Here is a 7677-nt window from a genome sequence, read left to right on the forward strand (position 1 = left end):
GTGTCGCTTAATTGGACTTGACATCTGTCACAGTGTGGGAGTTTTCACAGCCCAAATATTTTCAGCAGAGCAGAATTCTCACTGAATCGGTGCCACAAATTATAACAGTCGAAAGCAGCCCATGATAGAAACCGTAGCCTCTGGATATGCAGGCTATGGCCATGTTTGCTCCCTCGCGCCCAAACTATTGACTACCCACTCGTCTAGAAAAATACCACTGGCATTGTGCATGGAAGTTAATAAAGAAGCTTTAGACACCAATCTGCATTATATACATTATACACTAAGCTCAGTGAGACTCCTCAGGCTGTTCTCCAGCACATTTCTTTAGTGCTGGCCCAAATGTCCAATACACCTGGAAGTGCACCCAGCCTGGATGGATTGTGGGGGGAAGAAGGGACATGGTGGCCCCAGGGTTGTTCAACAAAGCAGATAATAGCCTGGGACAGCAGTTTGCAACCTTTTTTCGTTTGTGGACCCCTAAACAATTTCAAATGGAGGTGGGGACCTCTTTGGAAAACTTAGGTGTAGTGTGCAGCCCCCCAGGGATCTGCAGACCACAGGTTGAAAACCACTGGTCTGGGAGGGCGCTTAGCCCCCCCCGCCAGGCGAGACAATGGGATGCGGGGCGCAGAGCTCTATGCTGGGCCAACAGCTTCTTTGGCACTGAAATGAGCCAGAGCTTGGTTTTAGAGAGGTGCATGGCACTGCCTGGCACCAGGGAAGACCCCCAGGGCAGTACCCCGGTACATTTTCTACTGCCAGCATTTTGGGATGAATCTGTTGCCAAGAAGCATTTCTTTGGTGGGAAGGGGGACACTCTGTGGTCATGGAGCCAGGCCTTCTGAGGTCTGCCCCGACACTGCTGTTGACTGGGAGGGTGGCGTTGGGCAAAGCACTTCACCTCTCTTGCCTTGGGGTTCCACAACTGTGCCAGGGGGAGACTATTGCATGGGGGTGTTGAGAGCCCCAAGTAGTAATGCACTTGCCCAGCATCCTGGAATTAATTCAGGACCCATATAAAGTGCTTTGAAATCTTTGCGTGGAGGACACCAACACAGGGCAAAGCCTCAGTAAAGGTTTTTTTAATAATAATACAACATTATGTTGACTGGGACTGAATAATTTGCCTGCTCTGTGGGGTTTCTAAGAATAAGAAATATTCCGACAATAAATGCAATGCCTAAGTCACCGTGGGTGTACATTGGCACAGAGCCATTCCAATCAATGGGGGAGGACATCTCTGGAAGGTGCGTCCTTTGGAAAGGGGCATTGCTCCCTATGATGTGACGGACTGGGTCTGGAAGCCCCCTGCTGGAGGCCTTGCTGCCCTGCCTCACCCTGCCTCACAAAAAGGCAGTAGAAAGGTCCTCCAAGCTGCCTAGAGCAGCTGTGTAGGAAGCAGCCAATCAGGTCCCAGCAGGCTAGTATAAGAAGAGCTGCAGGGCCAGTGTGAGTTCAGTTCTTTGCTAGAGTTGGAGAAAAATGGATGGTAGTTTGAGGGAAGTATGAAGAGTGAACAGAGGCTGTGGGGATTTTTAGAAGTGATACAGTTTATTTAAATGGATGTGGTGGATGGCTGCTGTCTATAGGATCCCTGGGCTGGGACCTGGAGTAGAGAGTGGGCCTGGGTCCTCCCCACCTGCCATTGGGAAAGTGGACTTTGATACATCCCTGAAGGGGAATTGAATTCTTCTAGTGGCCCAGGTGGAGAGCTGGAGCTGGAAAGGCCCAGAGAGGTGAAGAGTCTTCAGTGAGGGAGCCCTGGGGGATGTGGCCTTGCACGATGGCCAGGACTGCTTGAAGAGCAGGGGCCATTTGCGAGAGCCCAGAAGGGGCTGAGACAGTTCAAACCAGGGTACTGTGATAGGCCTGAACTCAGGAATAGGGCTGCAGATAAAGAGACATTATGGAGGGCTTTGAGCTATGCCCAGTTGGACTTGTGTCCTGGAAGGGGGTTGATATTTTTTTATTTCTCATACTGTCTGTGTGTGACTTGGCTGGAGGGCTGAGTCACTGAAGACCTGACATAAGCTAAGAGAGCAGGCATGTGCAGTGAGATGGGGCACACTCACCTCTCACAAGTACCCCCATTATACTTCCCCCTCCCACATTGGGTCCTGAGGTAACAGCAGGCAGCCAGGGCCTTCTGTTTTGGTGTTCTAACAATCCATCGCTGCTCTGGATTCCTGGAGCTGCTCTTTGGCCTCACTGGTCCAATGGAGCCATACTGCTAGAACTCCCTGGTGGTGGCTACCCTTAAAGGGAAATTCTCACTGTAGAAGAGAGGCCGCAGAAATGCAATATAGCCTCTGGCTTGGACTCTCTAAAATGTATGTCCCCTGAGCCTTGATCCTGACTCACTCACATGTGTGACTTTTGTTTTTGTCAGTGGGTGCTCTTCTCTGCCCCTTCCCCTGTGTGACTGGTGGGCAGGGCCTTGGGGGGAAGAGGCTGGATGGGGCCTTACGGTGGAGTACAGATGGGGCAGGGGCACAGCCCAGGCAGTGGGGCCCACAAAAGATTAAATTGTCCCTGTGGGTGCTGGGCACCCTGTTTTTTTGGGTGGATACTTGGGCCCTGGAGCACCTATGGGGTTGATGCCTGTACATTCACTCCTATCCTGGCCCTCTAGTTGCCAATCCCACCACACAGAACCTTGGGTCTACAGACAGCCCTCTGCAGAATCTGAGGAAAGGGAAAACTGTTGCTGTAAATACCATTTTTTACCTAGGAAGAAGAGATACAAGTACAGATCCAGGGCATGATTGAGCTCCAAAATATTAGGACTGTATCATCCTTTTTGCATCTGTAAGCAGAGAACCAAAATTCTCCCCCAGGAGGGCATGGAACTGGGTAGTTGCAACATTCCTCACAGCTTGCAGATGTTCCTCCACAAGGAGTCTGTAAAGATCAGGCTAGACATGTGGAAGATCCAAGATCACTCCATGGCTTTGCCTTCTTCCAGTGCAGCCAGATGTCCCAGTGCATATTAATGCAGATCCAGTCTCATATTCCTGTTTGCCCCATGGATTTGGGGGGGGTGAGGAGAATCTGGCATAGTGTGGCAGGTCCTTTCTCCCCAGATCACATGCGCTGCCTATCCTCTGCTCACCTGTTTATCTGGCTCCTCCTGCCCAGGGACTTCTGTGTGGGGAGAGGCATACATGCTGTGGAGGCAGCTTTCCCAAACTACTGCTCCTTCCTCAGATCTGGTGGGAGGGAAGGTTGGCTTGCTGTGTTCATGGAAACATAGGGGAGTCCCTATAACACAAGGAAGGGGACAACAGAGAAGGAAGCAGGAGGGAGGTGGTTTCCACAAGCTAGGTCCATCAAGCTAGTCGTTTGCACAGTGCATGCATTGTGCACTGATCTTTGATGCTGACACTGTCATTTTAAAATTTATTTTTAAGTTTTCCTTTTCCTTAATTTGGTGCATGAGGGTGGTTCAGCCACTCAATCACCTGGGTCACTCAGTAGCTAGCAGACAAATTTTGACACCACATAACATGCTGTTTATTACTATTTGATTACACCCTCAATATATCCTCCAGGATACCAAAATCCAGAGGGCCCCGCTCTATGGAGATTACAGACTAACAATCCAGTCATGCAGCTCCTAACCCAACTGAACAGCCCCACTTGAAGTCAGTGGAACTTGTCACATCAGTAAGGGCTGAAGGGTCTGACCCTAGATATTTTCCGATTCAAGGAATGGGACTGATCCCCTTGGAGGCTACAGGTATCTGTTCTGAGACTAAACCGAGAAAGCAGTAAGGCAAGCTTCCCTTCCACACACCCTGGCAATGTGCCTTGCTCCTGGCATGGAAGAAGCCAGTTCTAGAAATGGATGGGGAATCTCCATGACCCATTCACTCCTTGAACTTTCTGCCAAGGTGGCAAACACGGGTACCAATTCTAGGGCTATTTATGATGGCAGGTTTTGTAACACTTTTCTATGGGGAAATGGGCTGACAGCCAACAACACTCTTTGTTTCATTTGCTTAGTTGTATTTTTGCTTTAGATTCTGTGTGCCCATCAATCTCTGGGGGGCAACAGCGGTGTTAATACCTTTCTTAAAAAAAAGACCTTGTGATAGGGTGACAAGGTGGGAGAGGTAACATCTTCTATTGGCTCAACTTCTGTTGGTGAGAGAGAGACGCTTTTGAGCTTACACAGAGCTCTTCAGGTCTGGGAAAGGTACTCCCAGCATCACAGCTAAATGTAAGGGGGAACAGGTTGTTTAGCATAAGTAGTTACTCTCAATACTTCTCCAGTCATAAGATGAAAAGAGGGAGTTAGTAGGTTACAGGTTGTTGTAATGAGCCATAAATCCATTGTCTTCATTGAGACCATGATTTTTAGTGTCTAGCAAAATTAGGAATTTAAGCTTCCAGGCTTGTCTTTTGAAGGTGTTGAAGGTTTTCTTTGAGGATGAGGACTAATAGGTCAGATGCAGAGTGATTGCTTTGTGAAAAGTGTTCAGCCACAGGTGATAAGGTGTTTTTGTCTTGTCTTATTTTCTTGTAGGTTCATTCAAGAGCATAGTGGTTGTCTGCTTTTACCCCCATAGTTGTTGGGGCATTTAGTGCACTGGAGGAGGTACACCACATTTTGTGATAGGCATGTGTAGGACCCTTCGATCTTGAAAGATGTGTTGATCATCGTAGCAGTGCAGATATCTGCAGGTTTTGCATCTGTTCTGGCAGGGTCTGGTGCTGCTTTGAGCTGGTGTGCCCTGGTCTGTGGGGAGCTTGCTTCTGATGAAGAGCTTGGCAAGGCTGGGGGGTTGTCTGAAGGCCAGAAGAGGGGGTTCAGGAAAGATTTTTCAGGATGGGGTCCCCATTGAGTAAGGGTTGTACTTGTTTGATACCCCATATGGATTCCAGTGTGGGATGGTAGGTGACAACTAGGGGTGTATGGTCAGAGGGGGGTTTTATTTCTGTATTGAAGTGTCTTCTCTTGGGGTATTTGGATAGCCCATTCCATGATGTCTACCTCAGACAAGTGGTGAAAGGGTGGGGGAAGTCTAGGTTGGATATGAGGAAACACTATTTCACTAGGCGGGTGGTGAAGCACTGGAATGGGTTACCTAGGGAGGTTGTGGAATCTCCATCCTTAGAGGTTTTAAAGGCCCAGCTTGACAAAGCCCTGGCTGGGATGATTTAGTTGGTGTTGGTCCTCCTTTGAGTAGGGGGTTGGACTAGATGACCTCCTGAAGTCCCTTCCAACCCTGATATTCTATGAAGCTTGGGGTGGGAAGGGAAGATGTCTGAAAGATCAGGCTTGAAGCAAGCACCTGTGGTTGACCCTGACACAAGGGAAGCAACCAGACCTCTGGGAAGAAGCCCTGGGAGGTGCTGATGATTACACAGAGCCCAGGAAAGGGGGAAGGCCTGAAGGTAGGAAGAAGTCTGTGGGGACAGTGGCAAAGCATCTGATGGAGCAGACCTTGGCTCTTCGTCCTAAGGTCCCTGGGCTCTGGAGAGGATATCCCTATCTTATGGGTTTAGACCAGTGGCTCTCAATCTTTCCAGACTACTGCACCCCTTTCAAGAGTCTGCTTCCCGATTGTGTAAGCAAGTAGTTTAAGTGAGGTGTAACTTGGTAGTACACAAGACAAATCAATCTCTGTTTTTCTCATTTTTACCATATCATAAAATGGATTGGAATATAAATACTGTACTTGCATTTGGGTGTACAGTATATAGAGCTGTATAAATAAGTCATTATAAGAAATTTTAGTTTGTGCTGACTTTGCTAGTGCTTTTTATGTAGCCTGTAGTAAAACTAGGCAAATATCTAGAGGAGTTGATGTGCCCCCTGGAAGACCTCTGTGTACGTGTTCCCCTGGTTGAGAACCACTGGTTTAGGCCTTGGCAGCTCACCATAGTATGTACACAGAAGGTGTTCAGAATCAACAGGTGTTCAGTGCCTAGAGGACTTCATGGAGTTTCACTTCTCCCTTCTTGGGGCCAAAACTCTACTTGGGTTTTTTATTTGGAATTGTTAGAGGTAGGTAGTTTAGTTCTTGCTGTTTAGATTGATTGTGTCTTGACATTTTAAACACCTCCTTCCTGACTCTTTGATCCAATCACAAAAGAGAAATTTCTGTTCCATGGCAACTTTCAAGGTTTTGAATCATCATCCAGTCAGCTCTAGAAGTGCCTGAAAGCCAAGTGCCCTCCATGGATGATGATCGGACATCCCACTCCCAAGAGTTCAAATCTAGGGACTGCTAGCCAGTGAGCCACTTGAGCTCAACTGCTTGCCTGGTCCATAATGAAGAGTTGACTTCTAAGGCAGACAAGAGCCAAAGCGTATACAGTGGTAGAGCACAGAACAAACATTATGAATCGTACCAGAAATTGACACTGCAATCTACAGAGCAGTTATTCTGCGCTTCATTAAGCAAGCAGACCACCATATTCTCCACTAGCAGAAGGTTCCAAATTGGCTTTAAGGGTAGCCAAATCAATCCACAAGACCTCCAAGGCCACCCACAACAATTACATGGGAAAGTGCAATGCATGTGCAGTGGAGATTCATAATCCTGAGTGCTGTGGGAACACGTTTTGGCAAGGTCTAAGAAAATTCATTAAACAATGTTCTGCAGCACTCAGTGAGAACAGGTGAGACAAAGGTTGTTTTTGTGATGCGGACACCTGTTACACTGGGAACTGGATCCAGACTCAAGCTCATTTCACACAGGCCATCTGCAATCTTTCAGTATTACTGAGCTGAGTTACCTTTGAACTAGCAAAGGTTTGTGAGGGTGCAGGGTGTAACTGAGGGCAGAAATTTGCCTGTGGAAACTTCCTTATGGATGAGGCAAAAGAATGAAAGAACCCAGCTTGACTCTCAGGTTCCAGGTCAGCCATTAGAGAAAACAAAAACCAACCCATCAGTTTTCACTTGCACCATGAGCAAAACTGATCTGGAGTCATGGAGAGATTGAACATGGAAACCCACAGTGCCACTCTAAAAGCATCACTTGTCAGAGCCGCACTTTAAGGCTTTCCTCACCAGCCCATGATATGTTGAAGGGGCAGCTTAGAATGTCTTGGAATGTTCACTCTCTCTTCTAGCATCTGCCATTCAAGTTGCTGGCATATGCTGCCCATTGAAATAAATGGAGTTTGTTTCTTGGATGTGTTCCTTGGAAAATAAATGGTCAAGCAAATTAAAACACTGAGCTGCGCAAATCAGAGTTGTTTGAAAAATATCTGCAGTGGACTTATTCCAGTGACTGTGGTTTACTAAAGTTCAGATGACTTTTTTTCTACTTGTCACAGGTCTCTGCTCATAGGGAACAAGGTATTTTTATAATTACCCCTGTGTATGTGGGCTGCATACAGGAGAACCCTGAAATAGTGGAAAGCACCTATATATATTAAAAAAAACTTCCCTAGGTCAAAAGAGTAGGGCCAGTGATCAGACCATAGTGCCAGGGCAGTGCAGTCATAACCATAATATTAGTTCTTGTATTGCAATTTACATCCTCAAAGCACCCTCCAATCAAGAATTCACTAGGCCCCACACCAGTCCTGTAGATGACTGTTGCAGATTCATCCATCTCAGTGGGAGGATAGATTAACTAGCTCCTCTGCCCCAAAAGGACCACAGCTAAGCCTTGTCTTCAAACTGTTTCTGGTCTGACCAGGACAAAGGTATAA

This window comes from Lepidochelys kempii, chromosome 1, assembly GCF_965140265.1.
Source record: "Lepidochelys kempii isolate rLepKem1 chromosome 1, rLepKem1.hap2, whole genome shotgun sequence".
NCBI classification, from domain to species: domain Eukaryota; kingdom Metazoa; phylum Chordata; order Testudines; family Cheloniidae; genus Lepidochelys; species Lepidochelys kempii.